This window comes from Stegodyphus dumicola, chromosome X2 (genome assembly GCF_044657685.1).
Source record: "Stegodyphus dumicola isolate Sdum_Otavi_A_Nest chromosome X2, ASM4465768v1".
NCBI classification, from domain to species: Eukaryota; Metazoa; Arthropoda; class Arachnida; order Araneae; family Eresidae; genus Stegodyphus; species Stegodyphus dumicola.
The window spans coordinates 688178-711022 of record NC_140781.1 but is presented as its reverse complement, the minus strand read 5'-3'; the positions used below and the strand labels follow the sequence as shown (position 1 = coordinate 711022).

The 22845-nt window shown below is 32.0% G+C and overlaps 1 long non-coding RNA gene and 1 pseudogene across 2 annotated transcripts in view; both read right to left on the bottom strand.

Annotated features, from left to right (window-relative positions):
• The window catches only part of LOC146992667 (uncharacterized), a 264717-nt gene that overhangs the window by 97402 nt on the left and 144470 nt on the right, over window positions 1–22845 (bottom strand). The window lies entirely within an intron of this gene.
• LOC146992668 (uncharacterized) lies at window positions 5857–7450 on the bottom strand (annotated as a pseudogene).

Genomic DNA, 22845 nt, shown 5'->3' with positions numbered 1-22845 from the left:
CTGTAGACCATGATGTTATTTGTAATGATATTTCAAGCATAAGATACGGTTCTTGGATTCGCGAATTAGGAAATAAAGGAATACACTTAACTGATACCCAAGGGAATCCAGGCCCTATTGAAGTACTGTTAGGGGCAGACGTTGCAGGGAAGTTATTTACTGGCAAACGAGAACTAAGAACAGGTTTATTGGCTATAGAAACAAAATTGGGTTGGACTTTGATGGGTAAAGTACTTCAATCCGAACATCCGCACAATGTAAATATGAGTATAGTTTCTATGTTATCTCAAGAAGACCTGCCTATTTCATCGTTGTGGGACTTAGAATTATTGGGTATCCGAGATCCTGTTGAACAAAAAACTAAAGAAGAGTCAAGAAGAGATATTATGGTTCATTTCCAAGAAACAGTTCGTCAATTAGAAAATGGTAGATACGAGGTTGATATGCCTTGGAAGATTGAGCATACAGTCTTACCTGACAATTGTGACCTATCTTTGAAAAGACTCGAATCTACTACGAAGAAGTTGGAAAAAATCGGATATCGTGAAAGGCATCACGAAGTCTTTAATGAATGGCTGCAGGAAGGAGTGATTGAAGAAGTTCCCCAAAAGGAGTTGTCTTTACCCGTTGTTCATTACCTCCCACATCGTCCAGTCATTAAGGAAACGTCCTCACTATCTTCCATGAAAATTAGACCCGTTTTTGATGCTTCGGCAAAGCTTGCTAATCAGCCATCTCTAAATGATTGCTTAGAGACTGGAATTAATTTGATTGAAACTATTCCGTCTATTCTAGCAAGATTTCGCTTACATGAAATTGGTGTGATTTCAGACATCAGAAAAGCTTTTTTACAGATATCTCTAAATGAAAGAGATCGAGATTTTTTACGATTTCTTTGGTATGGTGATGATGGTAGAGTGAAGACATTTCGTCACACCCGTGTGGTATTTGGCATTACATGTAGTCCATTTTTGCTGATGGCGGTTATTGACCATCATTTATCCAAAGAAACGTGGAAAGAAAAATATTCTGAAGAATTTCTTAAAAAATTACAAGATAGTTTTTATGTCGATAATTGCGTAACTAGTGTACAAAATAATGACGAACTAGAAATATTCATCGAATCTGCAACTAATGTAATGAAAGAAGGAATGTTTCATCTCAGAGGATGGGAAAGTTCTGGCATTCCTGCATTTTCAGAAAGTAAAACATCACCGGTATTAGGACTGGTTTGGGACAAAAATTTAGATACCTTAGAAATAGATACCGAATTTTTGAAATTTGATGAAAGAGAAAAAGTAACTAAAAGGAAAATGCTTTCACTAGTTAGTCGAGTATTTGATCCCATAGGTTTCCTTGCACCTGTTATGATTCAGCCTAAGATTTTGCTGCAGGCCGCTTGGAAGAGCAAAGAATCATGGGATGATGAAGTGAATGATGAAATAAAAAAGAATTTTTTAAAATGGGGAAAACAACTGAAATACCTCAAAAATATAAAAATTCCAAGATGGTTAGGTGTGATGAAGGAATCCAATTTAAGTATCCATACTTTTGTCGATGCCAGCAAGACAGCTTATGCGGCATGCATTTTCTTAAGAAGTGAATCCAGTATGGGTTCAGTGACTGTTCAATTACTTCAAGCCAAATCACGAATAACTCCAACAAAGACTATTACTATACCACGTCATGAAATAATGGCTGCTACCATAGGTGCTAGGCTGTTTAGTTCTGTGAAGCAAGCTCTAAAGCTTCCCAACATCAAGACTTACTTTTGGACAGATTCTTCCACAGTTCTTGTGTGGATAACTCGTCGAGAACAGTGGTCGGTATTCGTTACAAGCAGAATAAGCGAAATTAGAAAATTGACAATTTCGGAAGATTGGTTCCATATTTCAACTGACCAGAATCCAGCAGACATTTTGTCAAGAGGTTGTGGACCTAGGCAACTTCAGAAAGGCAAGTGGTGGGGCCAGCCTGGTTGAAGAATCCGAAGGAGCAGTGGCCAAAGTCAGCTGTAAATATTAACGAAAAAGAAGTAGAGATAGAGAAACGAAAGTCAGTCATCTCTGCTAGTAACACAGAGCTAGAGTCAATTCCATTACAGTTAGCCAGAAGATTCTCTAGATTTTCAAAGATGATTATGGTTATGGCTTGGATACTGCATTTTCAACCAAAGGCCAAGGACTTAAGAAAATGTAAGGAACTTCAAAATGAAGAATTGTTAAATGCACAAAGGACTATTTTCCGTGTAATACAAAAGGAATGTTACTCTAATGAAGAAACACGAAAAAATTTGATAGGTCTTCTAATATTTGAAGATGAAGAAGGAATTTTACGATTGAAGTCCAGATTGATAAATGAGGAAGAATCGAAAGATTTTATTTCTCCAATAATTCTACCATCGAAACACCTGGCAGTGAGAAGATTTATAGCCCAAGAACATATTGCTAACAAGCATGCTGGGACATTAACTCTTCTTACTGTTTTACGGGAATGATTTTGGATAGTGAAAGGGAAAAGAACTGTCCGGAGTGTTATCAAAGAATGCTTAACATGTAAAAGGCAAAAGGTAAAACATCTTGAGGTACCTTTTCCGCCTCTTCCAAAAGACCGAACAGAAGTAGCAGCAGTTTTTCAAGTATCAGGTGTAGATATAGCTGGACCTCTGTTGACTAAATCTAAACAAAAGGTGTGGATAGTACTTTTTACTTGCGCCGTATTTAGAGCTGTCCATCTTCAGCTAATACCTTCACTGAGTACCAATGACTTCATCCAAGCTATGCGTAGGTTTATAGCCAGAAGAGGACGAATTTCTGTGATGTATTCAGACAATGGTACTAATTTTACAGGACTAAATAATGCTCTGAAACAATTACATTGGACTACAATTGAAAGTGAATTTAGAGTCAACGAAATTCGTTGGAAGTTTAACCCACCCTCCTCTCCATGGTTGGGAGGCTTCTGGGAAAGCTTGATTGGGATTTTGAAAGATCTTCTGAGAAAAAATCTTGGATGCTCCTGTTTGTCTTACGAGGAATTGCAGACTCTCGTCTGTAAATGCCAATCTATCATGAACAGCAGACCGTTAACTTACATATCCGAGGAACAAGATCTGAAGACCTTGACCCCCTCAATGTTTCTTCAGGACATTCCATTAAATGATGTTCCCGATTTGGATCGAATTGAAAAGACTAATATTGTTTGAGATGGAGACATATTCAAAAGGTTCGTGAAAATCTAAAACAAAGGTTTAAAAGGGAGTATCTGGGTTTCCTTCGTTCTTCAGTTAACAAAAGAGAAGATAAAATAAATGTAGGTGACATAGTGTTAATTGGTACAGATGATAAAAAAAGGCTCCATTGGCTGCTAGGGAGAGTACTGGAACTCTTTCCAAGAAAAGATGGAATCATCAGACTTGTGAAACTGCGAACTGAAAAAGGAAACATATTAAGACCAATCCAACGACTGTACCCTTTGGAATTGACCCCAAATTACGAGCAAGTTGTATCGGAACCTCAGAAGGTTCCGGAAGTGGTAGCTGAAAATCCTGAGCTTAATACTGACTCTAATGAAACTGTTCGCGTGTCTCGCTCAGGACAAAAAATAAAACCAGTTTAAAGACTGGATTTATAAACTTCTAAGCAAACTTTTGAACTTTCTGTGTTTGAACTCTAAAATATTGATTTCAGTTTGCATTCTAATATTTTGAAATATTTCTATTATTATTATGTACGTTACTGTTCTCTCAAAATTGTATGTATGTATTATCATTATATTACTGTTTTGAGTTTGTATCCCCAAACTCAAGGTGGGGAGAATGTCGCGCCACTATCGAACTCCATGAGAGATAAGTTTCTCTGTTACGGAATGGCAACGAGAGAGATTGTTGTTCTAAAGATAAATGATCGAACTGCGTTGTAACGATCATTTTCGAGGATGTTGCGTACTGTAAAATGAACTTATTACACTGTGCTAAATAGTATTAAAATACTATATATTAAAAGATCTTTCATCTGATCTAAATTTTAACAAACCGCTCATTATTTTCTCTTAAACTCACAATGTTCACGACAGTGTTATAAGAAACCACCGAGAATTTATGAGTATGTTTTGATATCACGTTTATCCATTATTGGGGCTAACATACATTGTTATCAGTTTTTGTTTGCCAAAAATGGTCGAAGGTTGAGTAAAAATATTAGGAGTTTGAAGATAATCATTAATATACCATAATATCTTTGCAATAGAAATATAATACGCAAAAACCAAAAAAAAATTATACTTATCAAATGAATTTTAGTATGCCATAACAGTTTCATGGGAAAATATAACACTCCTCTTAGATAAACAACTACAATCATTATATACAACAGCCATTTCATTAAAAAAAGGCATAAATTATATTAATCAGATAAAACTTGTTGTAAGAGCTTCATTATCTGGTTATAATTCTTAAGCAAACAAGAAACCATTTCAAGTACCATAACATAATTTTCATAAGAGCAATCCCATTCCATCACAGAATATTAAAAGCACTTTGGTAGAAACAAGAAATTTTACGGTAATTTTCCAACCATATTCTAATATTTAGATTATAGATTTTAAAATTTTATCATTTATCAAAAGTACAATTTCAAAGAATGCACATTTTTGATTCTTTATTCTTAGGGAAAACATTGTATTTTTAAAGAAATCCAACACTTTCTTTCTTAAAAGTACATAGACTCCAGAATTCTATTGTAATTCATTATGATAAAAAAACTATTTGCCAGTGAAATGACGGTTAACTATAAAATCATAACCATTTGTATGTGCTGTCTTTGGTCGCATGTGTAACAGGAATGCATAAAAAAAACCTAACACTTTTATAAAATGCTGAAACTAGGGGTTGAATATTCAGAAAATACTTAAATATTTAGTATTTGAATGAGGTTGATTGTGTATGCTTCATATAGCTTTGTCCAAAAACAGTGTACTATTCGTATGTAACACAGAATAAAGTATATGAAATTACTATTGACAATTTCAGTTTCTTGGTGCATATTTCATAGCTGATTATACACATGTAATATTAATGTGTGCCAGTATTCAATGGAAAGTACTACACAAAGGCATCATCTATACCCTTAGGTATAGATGAGCCCGAGAAAGCTTTGCTGTAACCAAATAAACCAAAGCCATTCTGCCTTAGACTATTCATTTAAGAACTGTGGCAAAATATGGTACACTTCTGTTATCAGGACCGATTTCAGAAATGTATGTATGAGTGCGTTCAGATATGCATGTATGTTTGTGTATAAACACACATATAAAAGTGCATACACACATACATACATTTCTGAATCCAGTCCCTATAACAGAAGAGTACATAGATTTTTCTATATATAAAACATAAAATTTATGTTTTTTTTTATAAGGAACAATATTTCTGACATGAATGAGTTGTCATCAACTAATGTCAAGGGCAAGTGAAAAACAAAAGTATAATTATATAGAATTAAGATGTAATGTATATTAAATTTTTTTTTCTTTAGTGTAACTGTTCTTTTATTCATAGAACTTGTATTTTTTTTATTCAGTTAGTAACAGTTAGAAGTGAACAGTGATTGGCTAAATATGGATATGTTCTTGTGTGTTTCAAGCAGTTCTACTTTTGGTACTTACTCTGCGACATACTGAATTTCATTTTTATTTGGAAACTGATTAAATTAATTGCAGACCTGGCAACCTCTAAAGATAAAAATTCAGAAGAACCGAAGAATTAATATCATGCTTTGATATTAAAAAAATAACAATTTATACAAATAGAAGAAAGAAAATTGTACTTACATTAGTAAATCTCAATTAAGTAGTAACTAAAAAATTTATTAGGAAACATAAAACAAGAACCTTATGTTACACACAAAAAAAATTATTGCAATGAATTTAGAGTGCATTTTTTGACTTTAGCCAAAAATTCTTTGGAAAATTTCCTGTCATAACAATTAGTTTCCTCATAACATTTAGCAATTAAAATGTTTTCTAGTTTCTAGTCTTTAACAAAGTTGACCTTTGAGGAGTCTTCTAAGCATTTTCTTTTTAAAGGGGTTGATTCTGTGTGTTGGCTTTTCCCTTTTAAAGCATTTTGATTAGAAGCAAAGTTGGTTTTCGGAATCTTATATGCCGACAAATTTGATGGGATCTGTGGTTTCGTTTTGGTCTCTTCGTGGAAATATTTTAGCAATGCATCCCACTGTTCAATAAACCTTCCTAAGGATAACCATCTCGTGTATACATGTTTCAGAATTTTTCTCGTTTCACCAGAGCACAGTTCTTGGAAATTCTTTAGGTTTTCTTTCCTTTTTACACTTTTTTCCAGATAGAAAAACACATCAATCAGAAGCTGGTCAATATTTAATGGTAAAGCAGCTGCAGCCTTTTGTGCTGCCAAATTATTTAAGTGACATGGGCATCCAATAACAATTAATTCATTTTGTTCTTTTTTGAGGAAAGAGGCTACACACTTTTTGTCACCCACCATGGCATGAGCATTATCTGCACCAAATGAAATGCAGTTTGATATTGGGATGTTAAGTTGTTTCAACTCATTAATTACCAAGGAGGCAATATTTTCCCCCGTAGCGTCTCCATTTAACAGTGGAAGACGCAAAAGATGAGCTTTCATTTCATTAGAAACATCACAGAAATATGTGACAACGATGGGGTAAAGCTTCCAATCGCTGTCGTTGCTGCCATCGATTGACAACGAAAATGCTGAATTCTGGAGTGCAGCTATCGTTTTACTTTGTGCATCGCAAGCAATTTCGTTCACAATAGAAGATGTTTTTGTGCGAGCACAAGCATATTACTGAGCAATCTTGGAGTTGAGAAACATCCGTCTGAAAAGTTGACCGGCGTGATCGGCAGCGCTTAGCGGCACGTTCTGTTCGATGAGGAATGCAGTAAACAAACACTCTGCCAAAATGACATCGGCATCCGAATTCGAAAAAATATCATCCACTTTCTTTGATGTTGTCGAAGCCGAAGCATTAACTTCATGCTTTTTAGACTTAACATGCTTCACAATGTCGTTTCTTCCACCGTGACTTATTATGAAGTCACACACGCACACGTTGCAAAATGCATAGTTATTTCCTTTGAAGGATTCTTTAACTGTTGGAAATTCGGCTTTGTAGGCAACCCGAAAATATTGAGAGTACGCTTTTTTTGAACTCATTTCGTAACAACGATGTATTAAGAAAATTCCTAGCACGTGCAAACAAAAAAAAAAAAAAAAAAAAAGAATGCGACAATCCACGCTCGCTGAGTAATTCCCTTGCTGCTGAAGCGAACGCGAAAAAAATAATCTGGCGCCCACAAAGAAAAGTGTGGGAGAACCAAGTTCAGCGCATTGGATTGGCTGGTTAAGCTGCGAGTTGGGAGAAACCGCAGGTTACTGGATTCGAAGTAGTCGGTGGAATTAGCAAAAAATTCTGAAATTTCGACAAAAATCACTAAAAACACTTGAAAAAGGAAAAAAAAATCATAAAAAATGGATTATGATCGTAAAATCGTAAATACAAACACATTTTCGTAAAAATTACGATAAATTCGTAAAAGTTGGCAGGTATGTAATTGTGATGGTGTGTGCTGAAAAATGGAATTTTGTGAAGAATATTTAATACTTGCGAATAAAAATAGGAATAATTTTAAAGTTTCTACCAACATTTTTTATAATGTTATCAAATGTGACTTTAAAAAATTCTTTTTTTATGATAAAATGTGAATTACATTAAAAGGGTATGATTTTATTTTAATTCCTTTATGAAAATAATTAACCTAAAAGACACACAGATCTCATTAACATACGAAAAACATATAAGTTCTATTAGCAACTCGAAATATATATTGTGATATATTCTATAAAGCAAAATCATATAATACAGTATGATATAAATTAAATATATATAATATATAAAACTCAATAATGAATAATGATCAGTACTGTATAATAAATGCAAACACACATTATATTACTGTGCTGTGAATGGAAGAATATTTGATTAGAAATTTACCTTTTATATATATTTCACAACATGGAACAGTAGAACATAAAGATGACAAGAAGTTATGAAAACATGTTACGCAACTTAAAAAACAACAAGTTCTATGAAATGCCCTTTAAGTTACTGCAATATCATGAGATACCATAAATAATCATAAGACACAATAACATGAGACATATTACCAACATAAATATAATTTGTTCCTTTTTTTACATCATCCTGTTCTACATCAAAAGTTTTTATTTAAAAATTTAACCAGTGAATGCCAAAACAAATTTAATATCGGTGCTTTTCATGCAAGGTCACACAAAGATAAACTTGATTTAGCAAATTTCTGAAAACATTAAAATCAAAACTGTTAAATTACAGCAACATCTATTAAACTATTTTTAGTTTAATAGATGTTAAGAAAGCAATAGTCTGGTAAATTTTAATTCTCACATGAAAACTGAATTAAATTACGAATAAGTGACTAAGCCTGTACAGTTTTTTAGAAGATATTTCATGTTCATACACTGGAAATAAATTGCACTTAAATGAAAGAGTTGGAAGTATAGTCTGCATGATGCATAAAATATGATCAAATCTATTTGTTACATACTTAATGCTTACTTTCAGGGATGTAGCTTTATATATTATTCTGAGAAATAACTTGAGATTGATTTGCAACACTTGGTATAAAGAAAAATATTTTTAGCAAAGAATTAATATTATTTTCAGACTTTTTACTGTCACACTAAATGTAGAAACTAGACGATTTGAATATTTCATTTAGCCTCTTCATTTAGTGATTTAAATGTATTTTTAACAGAATTTATTTTTACTCAGGGAAAGAACATGTTGCCTAGCTGCTCGGGTTTCAGCCCAGCTTTAATACAGAAAGCCAAAAGACATCAAATGCCATTGAATGATACAGCATTTTGGAATGTTGCAAGAAATTTAAATGCAATTTCGTGAAAGAGCTATTGCAATTACCTACATACTAAAATTTTGACCAAAAATTCAAAACTAAGATACTTCTTTTTCTTTCGAAGGAATCAATGTCATATACTAATATAGGGATGCTCAACCTATTGTACTATAAAACCTAAACATAGGAATGAAATTTCGTCAGCTATGTGAGATGTCCAATACCGAGAAATTCCGTAAATTGTAGAATAGAACCTGCGTCTGGAAACAGACGAAAGGTAAAACGTTATTCAAATACTTAACTTTTAGCCTTGAAGCAGGTGTTCTATATTAAACTGTGTTAATTCACATACAGAATTAGTAATATAATAGCTCAGAATTTTTAAATAAACATTAAAAAATCTATATACATTTATTAGTGTTACGAGGGTTTATTCTGAAATATTATAAGGTCACTTTCAAAGAAATGATAGAACTTTTCACTCAGGGAAGGGACATTCTGTCTGGCTGCCCGGGTTCCATCCCAGCTTCTGTTACAAAAGTTTCATAGAAGAATTTAAAAAATCCAGAAACGAAACTTACGAAGAAATTATTGAACATACCTGGTTCTATGATTTAGCCATTCTTACAGACATAGTAACTAAATCTTAAATTTGAGGGGGGGGCGAGAGAACTAAAGTCTTTGAATTAAAGGGTATTATAAATTCATTTTAAATCAAAATTAATTTTGTGAAAATATAACCCAAATATGAGGAATATACATTTTTACCATAATGTAATGTACGTTATGCCCCTTTGAAAATCTGGAGAACTTAAGCGTGAAATATAAGAAAACTGAAACAATCATTTGGAAAATCTCATCGAGCTTAAATTAGTTTCTAAATTAGATGTTTTGAGTGTATTTAAAATTAGGCTAACTACTTCATTCACTTCAAACCAATTACATAACACTAGTATTTAAGAAAAATGGTAAAAGATTGCAAATATTTTAAATAACAATTCTATTGATCTAGAAATGGAAATAACTGATTTTCATCCTAATTAAGATCAAGAATATCACAAAAAGCCATTTGAATAGTCCTAGAACAGAAAAATCATGAACAGTTAAACTTTTAAAAAGATAAATTCCTGCTTCTGATCTACTTAAAAATGTGAAAGAGGATTTTCAACACTGAACTTGTTAAAATCAATGTTTAGATACAGGATAACAAATGAACTCCCAACGACTGCAAGGATTTAGTCATATCATTGCATGTACCAAAGAAAAAAAAAAAAAAAACTCGCAGAAAAAATGCAGTGTTAAATTTCACATTAAAATATGATTTCCCTGTATTTAACTTTCATCTTGCTGAATTTTTTGTAAATAAAACAAAGAGAATACCTTTTTTTAACATATTATACCACACATTTTTATACTTTGTGTAATGCATTTATAACTGATATATTAAAAGTGCACTAGATACTTGTAGCTCGCCAAAATTTTATAAACTCAAAATTTGCTCCCTTTAAGTTAAAGTTGCGCATAACTGCACTAAGGGAAGGAATGCAATTTTATGTCTTTGTCTGTATTTGATTTCATTTTCATATAAAAAGAGTTAAAAATAGGGTTATCTAATTTTGTTATCTAGGTAACAAAATTTAAACACACATTTTCAGTAAAAAATTACAGAATAAAAGATTTTGTTTCCCTGAAGACGCAACACCTCGCTATTCCAGGTATGGTACAGACTGCATACTGTCAGAGAGAAATTCCTTTCTTAAACAGGGAATCCATATACTTTAATCTGTTTTTACACAAGTACTGTGTATGACTAATCCATGGTCCAGGAGTAAAATACTTTATAGCTAATCCCTCTAAATTTTTATTATTTTCGGTCATCTGTATAGACGGTTTATTTATCACGACTAAATTACCAATCTGCATTCTACATACCTCATATGATTCTTCAAGTCACGTTTCGTAGCCTATCATTTCTAATACAGCAGGTACTTGCTGAGCGCAGACTTGTAAAGCGTGATTTCGCGTATAGCAGTACCTTACAGGATTCCATTTAATTTGTCCACTGCTAGAATTTCATTCATACGTGGTTCAACATGCATCCATCAACACCGGAAAGAATTTATCTGCTATTTTAAACAATTTCCATCAACTGAAAATGAAGTCCAAAAAAATCTTACAAATCTCAAATGCAAAGCATTCCGAAGAATTTTCATATATGGAAGATAGAGAAGTCAAACAATGAATCAGAAAATTACAAAACGAAGAATTGGGTGCTTATAAAACCCCTTGATAATAAAAGCGCTTATTACGAGGAACAGCTTTTAACTGAAGATAAGATGAAGGAATCATTAAATAACAGAGAAGCAATGTCTGATCTTCTAGCAGAGATTGACACAATTAAAGAAAAAAACGGACACTTTAAAAGAGCTACTGGGAAACATGTGCTCTTTACAGCGACACAGTTACAGTTGTATCAGTCATTCTTATAAGCAAAATCATCACCTTTTTCAAAAAATAATTCTGTCATGTATTTGCCAAGAGAACGAAAACAAGTCCAAAAGAAACTTTCAGAGTGCTTTTCAAAACCAAGTTGAAAGTTAGTCTGCAGAATTTTACTTCGATAATAATAAAACATCTCTGATTTTATTTCAAAATGAATTTTTATTTATCAAATCAATTTCAAAGAGATCTTTGCAAGTTGGTTTATAAAACTTCACAATGTGCCAAAATTGTTCAGATTAGGGAAAAAATATAATAAAGTATGCTTAAAACAACTAAGAAAAAGCACATTTTGAGCATCCTTAACAGAAGACAATTTGGCTCCACTAACTTTCTTTACGAGTATACATTAAATTTTTATTTACATTTCTTTTTTATTCAACACTTATCTTTCAATGGTTTTAAGAGAAACACCAATTGATAGAGAGACTAAATTCGGAAAAAACTGAAACAAAATTGTTTTATACACAGGCAGTGCAATTACACTGGCCTGTTGGGAAGAGAAGACCCCGTTGGACAGGGAAAATATTAGGCCACACAGAGAACAAAATGTTTAGCCTCCTCCTTGTAATGCGAAAGGAGGCCACTTGGGAAAAAATTACACCACAGCAGTACTTTTGAAACCACTAAGAAGCAACAGAACTCTAACAAATCTCAGACTTCTGATAATTATAGTGTGATTTAACAGTTCAACCTCACTTCGAATATTACAATACAATATAGAGAAAGCACCAATTCAGACACTTCAAAATGGAATTCAAAAACCTACGAAATTAATGCACAAATGCTACCCTAAACATTAAAACATAATGTGACGCGTTCATGTAAAATAAATAAATAGTAAAGCTCCAATATAAAGCAACATGTGAAAAAGGACGGACAAATTATAACATTCAAGCATTTCTAGTGGAAATAAAGTTGATATAAAACAAGATTACCAGCCACAGATGTCTTTTTGCTCTGCATTATTCCTCCGTTCTTTTCATCATCGTTCTTTTTCTTTCACGATATCATGTTCTGCATTCGAAGAGTGCACAAAAGTGATGACAAATTACACTAGAAAAGGCCAAAAGGGGAAAAAAAAGGAATCATTAGATTTTAACTACTTTGATATTAAAGAATAATTATACACAAAGAGAAATATCTAATATTGTTTCTTAATATATAAGACTTCAAAAGTCGCCTTCTTTGTTTTAAACTCCAGCAATGTGCTACATTGTTACTAAAAGCATGACTGCAATCGATAGAAAAGCTGATTTTCCTAATACGACAGAAGTACAGTAAGCGAAAGGGTTTTTTAATATATGGGTACAACATGAATAATGAAAGAAAAAAAAATTACACAGTTATTACGGATACACAGAATAAAAGGGATAATGATTTTCGAGAAGAGTAAATAATTGCAGCGCTGGTAGAAAGATGGCACCAAAAGACAAAGAGCAGGTAATTTTAAATCACACATAAACAAAATAAACTTTACTGCTAGCTTTGAAGCAGGTGTTATATATTAAACTATCTTAATTCACACACAGAATTAGTGACACAACAGATCAAAATAGAGTCAGAATTAAACTCGCAATACATTAACATTAAAAGAGCTATACATATATACTTTTAAAGATTTTTTTAATAAAAGGGCACAAAAACACCACTCTAAAAACAGACTTAGAAGAACATATTGGAAATAAAAGTCATATACCATAAAAGAAATATTTCATTCAGAATTTTAACGTAAGAACCGTTTCTAATTTTAAGTTCTTTCAGGGTTCATAGCCACATTTTAGTTAAAAAAATAAGCACCTATAAGCACTTTTCAAGCACATTTTAAGAAAAAAAAATAAGCGCTTGTCTAATTACATTATACGCAACTGCATAACCTTAAAAGAAAAATTAGACATGCAATTCAAAATATGATCAATGCAATATTTATTAAAAGAATAAGCATTACCTCAACCATGGAAAACAATTAATTTTTTTTTTTTAATTTTAAATGACAGTTCAATTTACAGAATTCGTTTACAATGAGAGGAAAAAAAAACTATGCAGAACTAAACTATATTACAAGATTTAATGATGAAATTTCAGTTCAAAATATAGAAAATAAATAATAATAAGCCATATTAATTGTATTCGCTTGGCACCTAATAATAAATACAATTTATTTTTCCTCTTATATTAATATTTAAAGAATTTAACTTGAATCAAAATTCTGAACATTTTCTAAATTTTCATTGCATAACTGTTTTTCCTTAACATATATTCCAAGCAAAGTAATTTAAGTAAAAAAGAGGAACATTTCTGAAATCAGGAGATGGGAAATTGCTTCATGCAGTCATCCTTTAACAGTAAAAGCTTAACTCACCCGCATACTCGGAAATTGCCGAATATTCCGTATAGTCGAGCGTAAGTGGAAAAAGAGGAGGAGGGGAGATTGTAGCCGTTTTTTAGATTGCTCGGCTAAAAAAATGATTTTGACATTCCGATATGTGCTTCATATAAAAATAGACCAACGGAACTGAGAAATATTCTGCTTAGAAAGAACAGTAAAACTCTTTTAAGTGTTCATAAATAAATCTCAGACTGAACATCAAAATTAATTATCTCTGCAAAATACCGCAAACGTTATTGTGCAATACGTGCGGCGTAATTCTTCCATACGTGATATTACGCAATCGGAATCAAGAGCTGCCGGTATTCCGACAATAAAGAACTAAATAAAGGAAAAGAAAGAGACTTACTACTCTGGGGTGTTTTTGATTCTAATTTTGAACAGACTGTTAAATTTCCAGAATAGAATCATTCTTCGCTTGGGTTCGGTAGACCGCAAAACTTTTAGTCCTATTCAATCCAGATTGGACAGTGACAAAAAAAAGTCCGCTGCTTCAATATTAGAGATTTTGTGGAGAAAGGGGAGAACCTCCCAACCTCCGTACTGTATAATGTATTGGGGGAAAAAAATTATTATGACTATTCGATTACTTTCCTTTTATTTAAGCCATTCCAAATATTATTCCTTAGAGAGCTAACGAGTGTAAAAATAAACCCATTTTTGGAAGTTTATCTACACTTCAGTAGCTACTGCAACTATATTATAAATATTCATACATATGCTCACAATATAAGCATAACGAGCATAATAAACACGAATATGAACTGACCACGCGGAACAAGAATGTAAATTATTAAAATCTTGATAGAAATTCAAACATGTGTAGTATTTGGGTGGGAGGAAAAGAATACCGAATGTATTGGAATTTCTACGGTTTTCGCAATTCTTTGACCACTAGAACGACGTGCACCTGTCTGTACTGTCGCGTGCACCATAGGTTACGTTAATGCGGAGAAAGGGGGAAAAGCTATTTCCGGGAGTATGATTTACCATCTGACATTCCATGTAAGGAAGAAAAGTTGTTTATTTAGTTTTTTGGCTTTGGTACGGGGGGAAATAGCACGTTCATTAAAAAAAGCACTAAAAGCAAAAAATAAGCACTGAAAACAAAAAAATAAGGGCTTTAAAGAAAAAGTAAGCACATATAAGGGCTTTATCTTTTATTTTTAAATATAAGGACTTATAAGCACTTGTAAGGACCGCTACGAACCCTGTCTTCATTTAGGTACTCTCATCCATGAGAGAGGACAGCTTAGTCCGATATACCAGAAATTAACCTGAAATATTACCAGGTGACTTAAATGTAATTATAGAAATATTTCACTCAGGGAAAGAACATATTGTCTAGCTGCCCGGGTTCGAGCCCAGGTTAATATAGCAAGCACAAACACATCAAATGCCATTGAATGATACAGCCTTTTGAAATGTTACAAAAAATTTAAATGCAATTTCGTGGAAGAGCTATTGCAATTACGTACATACTAAAATTTTGACCAAAAATTCAAGAAAACTAAGATACTTCTTTTTCTTTCGAAGAAATCAAAGTCATATACTAATGTAGGGATGCTCAACCTATTGTACTATGAAACCTAAACATAGGAATGAAATTTTGTCAGCTATGTGAGATGTCCAATACCGAGAAATTTTGTAAATTGTAGAATAGAACCTGCGTCTGAAAACAGACGAAAGGTAAAACATTATTCAAATACTTTACCTTTAGCCTTGAAGCAGGTGTTCTATATTAAACTGTGTTAATTCACATACAGAATTAGTAAAATAATAGCTCAAAATATTTTAAGAACCAAACACGCATTAAACAAACATTAAAAAATCTATATACATTTATTAGTGTTACGAGGGTTTATTCTGAAATTTTGTAAGGTCACTTTCAAAGAAATGATAGAACTTTTCACTCAGGGAAGGGACATTCTGTCTTGCTTGCCGGGGTCCATCCCAGCTTCTGTTACAAAAGTTTCATAGAAGAATTTTCAAAATCCAGAAACGAAACTTATGAAGAAATTATTGAACATACCTGGTTCTATGATTTAGCCATTCTTACAGACATAGTAAATAAATCTTAAATTTGAGAGGGGACAAGAGAACTAAAGTCTTTGAATTAAAGGGTATTATAAATTCATTTTAAATCAAAATTAATTTTGTGAAAATATTACACAAATTTGAGGAATATACATTTTTACCATAATGTAATGTACGTTATGGTAAAAATGTTCCCTTTGAAAATCTGGAGAACTAAGGCGTGAAATATAAGAAAACTGAAACAATCATTTGGAAAATCTCATCGAGCTTAAATTAGTTTCTAAATTAGATGTTTCGAGTGTATTTAAAATTAGGCTAACTACTTCATTCACTTCAAACCTATTACATAATACTAGTATTTAAGAAAAATGGTAAAAGATTGCAAATATGTTAAATAACAATTCTATTGATCTAGAAATGGAAATAACTGATTTTCATCCTAATTAAGATCAAGAATATCACAAAACGCCATTTGAAGAGTCCTAGAACAGAAAAATCACATTTTGAGCATCCTTAACAGAAGACAATTTGGCTCCACTAACTTTCTTTACGAGTATACATTAAATTTTTATTTACATTTCTTTTTTATTCAACACTTATCTTTCAATGGTTTTAAGAGAAACACCAATTGATAGAGAGACTCTAAATTCGGAAAAAACTGAAACAAAATTGTTTTATACACAGGCAGTGCAATTACACTGGCCTGTTGGGAAGAGAAGACCCCGTTGGACAGGGAAAATATTAGGCCACACAGAGAACAAAATGTTTAGCCTCCTCCTTGTAATGCGAAAGGAGGCCACTTGGGAAAAAATTACACCACAGCAGTACTTTTGAAACCACTAAGAAGCAACAGAACTCTAACAAATCTCAGACTTCTGATAATTATAGTGTGATTTAACAATTCAACCTCACTTCGAATATTACAATACAATATAGAGAAAGCACCAATTCAGACACTTCAAAATGGAATTCAAAAACCTACGAAATTAATGCACAAAAGCTACCCTAAACATTAAAACATAATGTGACGCGTTCATGTAAAATAAATAAATAGTAAAGCTCCAATATAAAGCAACATGTGAAAAAGGACGGACAAATTATAACATTGAAGCATTTCTAGTGGAAATAAAGTTGATATAAAACAAGACTTACCAGCCACAGATGTCTTTTTGCTCTGCATTATTCCTCCGTTCTTTTCATCATCGTTCTTTTTCTTTCACGATATCATGTTCTGCATTCGAAGAGTGCACAGAAGTGATGACAAATTACACTAGAAAAGGACAAAGGGGGAAAAAAAAGGAATCATTAGATTTTAACTACTTTGATATTAAAGAATAATTATACACAAAGAGAAATATCTAATATTGTTTCTTAATATATAAGACTTCAAAAGTCGCCTTCTTTGTTTTAAACTCCAGCAATGTGCTACATTGTTACTAAAAGCATGACTGCAATCGATAGAAAAGCTGATTTTCCTAATACGACAGAAGTACAGTAAGCGAAAGGGTTTTTTAATATATGGGTACAACATGAATAATGAAAGAAAAAAAAATTACACAGTTATTACGGATACACAGAATAAAAGGGATAATGATTTTCGAGAAGAGTAAATAATGGCAGCGCTGGTAGAAAGATGGCACCAAAAGACAAAGAGCAGGTAATTTTAAATCACACATAAACAAAATAAACTTTACTGCTAGCTTTGAAGCAGGTGTTATATATTAAATTATCTTAATTCACACACAGAATTAGTGACACAACAGATCAAAATAGAGCAGAATTAAACTCGCAATACATTAACATTAAAAGAGCTATACATATATACTTTTAAAGATTTTTTTAATAAAAGGGCACAAAAACACCACTCTAAAAACAGACTTAGAAGAACATATTGGAAATAAAAGTCATATACCATAAAAGAAATATTTCATTCAGAATTTTAACGTAAGAACCGTTTCTAATTTTAAGTTATTTCAGGGTTCATAGCCACATTTTAGTTAAAAAAATAAGCACCTATAAGCACTTTTCAAGCACATTTTAAGAAAAAAAAATAAGCGCTTGTCTAATTACATTATACGCAACTGCATAACCTTAAAAGAAAAATTAGACATGCAATTCAAAATATGATCAATGCAATATTTATTAAAAGAATAAGCATTACCTCAACCATGGAAAACAATTAATTTTTTTTTTTTTTTAATTTTAAATGACAGTTCAATTTACAGAATTCGTTTACAATGAGAGGAAAAAAAACTATGCAGAACTAAACTATATTACAAGATTTAATGATGAAATTTCAGTTCAAAATATAGAAAATAAATAATAATAAGCCATATTAATTGTATTCGCTTGGCACCTAATAATAAATACAATTTATTTTTCCTCTTATATTAATATTTAAAGAATTTAACTTGAATCAAAATTCTGAACATTTTCTAAATTTTCATTGCATAACTGTTTTTCCTTAACATATATTCCAAGCAAAGTAATTTAAGTAAAAAAGAGGAACATTTCTGAAATCAGGAGATGGGAAATTGCTTCATGCAGTCATCCTTTAACACTAAAAGCTTAACTAACCCGCATACTCGGAAATTGCCGAATATTCCGTATAGTCGAGCGTAAGTGGAAAAAGAGGAGGAGGGGAGATTGTAGCCGTTTTTTAGATTGCTCGGCTAAAAAAATGATTTTGACATTCCGATATGTACTTCATATAAAAGTAGACCAACGGAACTGAGAAATATTCTGCTTAGAAAGAACAGTAAAACTCTTTTAAGTGTTCATAAATAAATCTGAGACTGAACATCAAAATTAATTATATCTGCAATATACCGCAAACGTTATTGTGCAATACGTGCGGCGTAATTCTTCCATACGTGATATTACGCAATCGGAATCAAGAGCTGCCGGTATTCCGACAATAAAGAACTAAATAAAGAAAAAGAAAGAGACTTACTACTCTGGGGTGTTTTTGATTCTAATTTTGAACAGACTGTTAAATTTCCAGAATAGAATCATTCTTCGCTTGGGTTGGGTAGACCGCAAAACTTTTAGTCCTATTCAATCCAGATTGGACACTGACAAGAAAAAAAAAAAAAAAAAAAAAAAAGTCCGTTGCTTCAATATTAGAGATTTTGCAGAGAAAGGGAAGAACCTCCCAACCTCCGTACTGTATAATGTATTGGGGGAAAAAAAAATTATTATGACTATTCGATTACTTTCCTTTTATTTAAGCCATTCCAAATATTATTCCTTAGAAAGCTAACGAGTGTAAAAATAAACCCATTTTTGGAAGTTTATCTACACTTCAGTAGCTACTGCAACTATATTATAAATATTCATACATATGCTCACAATGTAATCATAACGAGCATAATAAACACGAATATGAACTGACCACGCGGAACAAGAATGTAAATTATTAAAATCTTGATAGAAATTCAAACATGTGTAGTATTTGGGTGGGAGGAAAAGAATACCGAATGTATTGGAATTTCTGCGGTTTTCGCAATTCTTTGACCACTAGAACGACGTGCACCTGTCTGTACTCTCGCGTGCACCATAGGTTACGTTAATGCGGAGAAAGGGGGAAAAGCTATTTCCGGGAGTATGATTTACCATCTGACATTCCATGTAAGGAAGAAAAGTTGTTTATTTAGTTTTTTGGCTTTGGTACGGGGGGAAATAGCACGTTCATTAAAAAAAGCACTAAAAGCAAAAAATAAGCACTGAAAACAAAAAAATAAGGGCTTTAAAGAAAAAGTAAGCACCTATAAGGGCTTTATATTTTATTTTTAAATATAAGGACTTATAAGCACTTGTAAGGACCGCTACGAACCCTGTCTTCATTTAGGTACTCTCATCCATGAGAGAGGACAGCTTAGTCCGATATACCAGAAATTAACCTGAAATATTACCAGGTGACTTAAATGTAATTATAGAAATATTTCACTCAGGGAAAGAACATATTGTCTAGCTGCCCGGGTTCGAGCCCAGGTTAATATAGCAAGCCAAAACACATCAAATGCCATTGAATGATACAGCCTTTTGAAATGTTACAAAAAATTTAAATGCAATTTCGTGGAAGAGCTATTGCAATTACGTACATACTAAAATTTTGACCAAAAATTCAAGAAAACTAAGATACTTCTTTTTCTTTCGAAGAAATCAAAGTCATATACTAATGTAGGGATGCTCAACCTATTGTACTATGAAACCTAAACATAGGAATGAAATTTTGTCAGCTATGTGAGATGTCCAATACCGAGAAATTCCGTAAATTGTAGAATAGAACCTGCGTCTGAAAACAGACGAAAGGTAAAACATTATTCAAATACTTTACCTTTAGCCTTGAAGCAGGTGTTCTATATTAAACTGTGTTAATTCACATACAGAATTAGTAAAATAATAGCTCAAAATATTTTAAGAACCAAACACGCATTAAACAAACATTAAAAAATCTATATACATTTATTAGTGTTACGAGGGTTTATTCTGAAATTTTGTAAGGTCACTTTCAAAGAAATGATAGAACTTTTCACTCAGGGAAGGGACATTCTGTCTTGCTTGCCGGGGTCCATCCCAGCTTCTGTTACAAAAGTTTCATAGAAGAATTTTCAAAATCCAGAAACGAAACTTATGAAGAAATTATTGAACATACCTGGTTCTATGATTTAGCCATTCTTACAGACATAGTAAATAAATCTTAAATTTGAGAGGGGACAAGAGAACTAAAGTCTTTGAATTAAAGGGTATTATAAATTCATTTTAAATCAAAATTAATTTTGTGAAAATATTACACAAATTTGAGGAATATACATTTTTACCATAATGTAATGTACGTTATGGTAAAAATGTTCCCTTTGAAAATCTGGAGAACTAAGGCGTGAAATATAAGAAAACTGAAACAATCATTTGGAAAATCTCATCGAGCTTAAATTAGTTTCTAAATTAGATGTTTCGAGTGTATTTAAAATTAGGCTAACTACTTCATTCACTTCAAACCTATTACATAATACTAGTATTTAAGAAAAATGGTAAAAGATTGCAAATATGTTAAATAACAATTCTATTGATCTAGAAATGGAAATAACTGATTTTCATCCTAATTAAGATCAAGAATATCACAAAACGCCATTTGAAGAGTCCTAGAACAGAAAAATCACATTTTGAGCATCCTTAACAGAAGACAATTTGGCTCCACTAACTTTCTTTACGAGTATACATTAAATTTTTATTTACATTTCTTTTTTATTCAACACTTATCTTTCAATGGTTTTAAGAGAAACACCAATTGATAGAGAGACTCTAAATTCGGAAAAAACTGAAACAAAATTGTTTTATACACAGGCAGTGCAATTACACTGGCCTGTTGGGAAGAGAAGACCCCGTTGGACAGGGAAAATATTAGGCCACACAGAGAACAAAATGTTTAGCCTCCTCCTTGTAATGCGAAAGGAGGCCACTTGGGAAAAAATTACACCACAGCAGTACTTTTGAAACCACTAAGAAGCAACAGAACTCTAACAAATCTCAGACTTCTGATAATTATAGTGTGATTTAACAGTTCAACCTCACTTCGAATATTACAATACAATATAGAGAAAGCACCAATTCAGACACTTCAAAATGGAATTCAAAAACCTACGAAATTAATGCACAAAAGCTACCCTAAACATTAAAACATAATGTGACGCGTTCATGTAAAATAAATAAATAGTAAAGCTCCAATATAAAGCAACATGTGAAAAAGGACGGACAAATTATAACATTGAAGCATTTCTAGTGGAAATAAAGTTGATATAAAACAAGACTTACCAGCTACAGATGTCTTTTTGCTCTGCATTATTCCTCCGTTCTTTCATCATCGTTCTTTTTCTTTCACGATATCGTGTTCTGCATTCGAAGAGTGCACAAAAGTGATGACAAATTACACTAGAAAAGGACAAAGGGGGAAAAAAAGGAATCATTAGATTTTAACTACTTTGATATTAAAGAATAATTATACACAAAGAGAAATATCTAATATTGTTTCTTAATATATAAGACTTCAAAAGTCGCCTTCTTTGTTTTAAACTCCAGCAATGTGCTACATTGTTACTAAAAGCATGACTGCAATCGATAGAAAAGCTGATTTTCCTAATACGACAGAAGTACAGTAAGCGAAAGGGTTTTTTAATATATGGGTACAACATGAATAATGAAAGAAAAAAAAATTACACAGTTATTACGGATACACAGAATAAAAGGGATAATGATTTTCGAGAAGAGTAAATAATTGCAGCGCTGGTAGAAAGATGGCACCAAAAGACAAAGAGCAGGTAATTTTAAATCACACACAAACAAAATAAACTTTACTGCTAGCTTTGAAGCAGGTGTTATATATTAAATTATCTTAATTCACACACAGAATTAGTGACACAACAGATCAAAATAGAGCAGAATTAAACTCGCAATACATTAACATTAAAAGAGCTATACATATATACTTTTAAAGATTTTTTTAATAAAAGGGCACAAAAACACCACTCTAAAAACAGACTTAGAAGAACATATTGGAAATAAAAGTCATATACCATAAAAGAAATATTTCATTCAGAATTTTAACGTAAGAACCGTTTCTAATTTTAAGTTCTTTCAGGGTTCATAGCCACATTTTAGTTAAAAAAATAAGCACCTATAAGCACTTTTCAAGCACATTTTAAGAAAAAAAAATAAGCGCTTGTCTAATTACATTATACGCAACTGCATAACCTTAAAAGAAAAATTAGACATGCAATTCAAAATATGATCAATGCAATATTTATTAAAAGAATAAGCATTACCTCAACCATGGAAAACAATTAATTTTTTTTTTTTTTTAATTTTAAATGACAGTTCAATTTACAGAATTCGTTTACAATGAGAGGAAAAAAAAACTATGCAGAACTAAACTATATTACAAGATTTAATGATGAAATTTCAGTTCA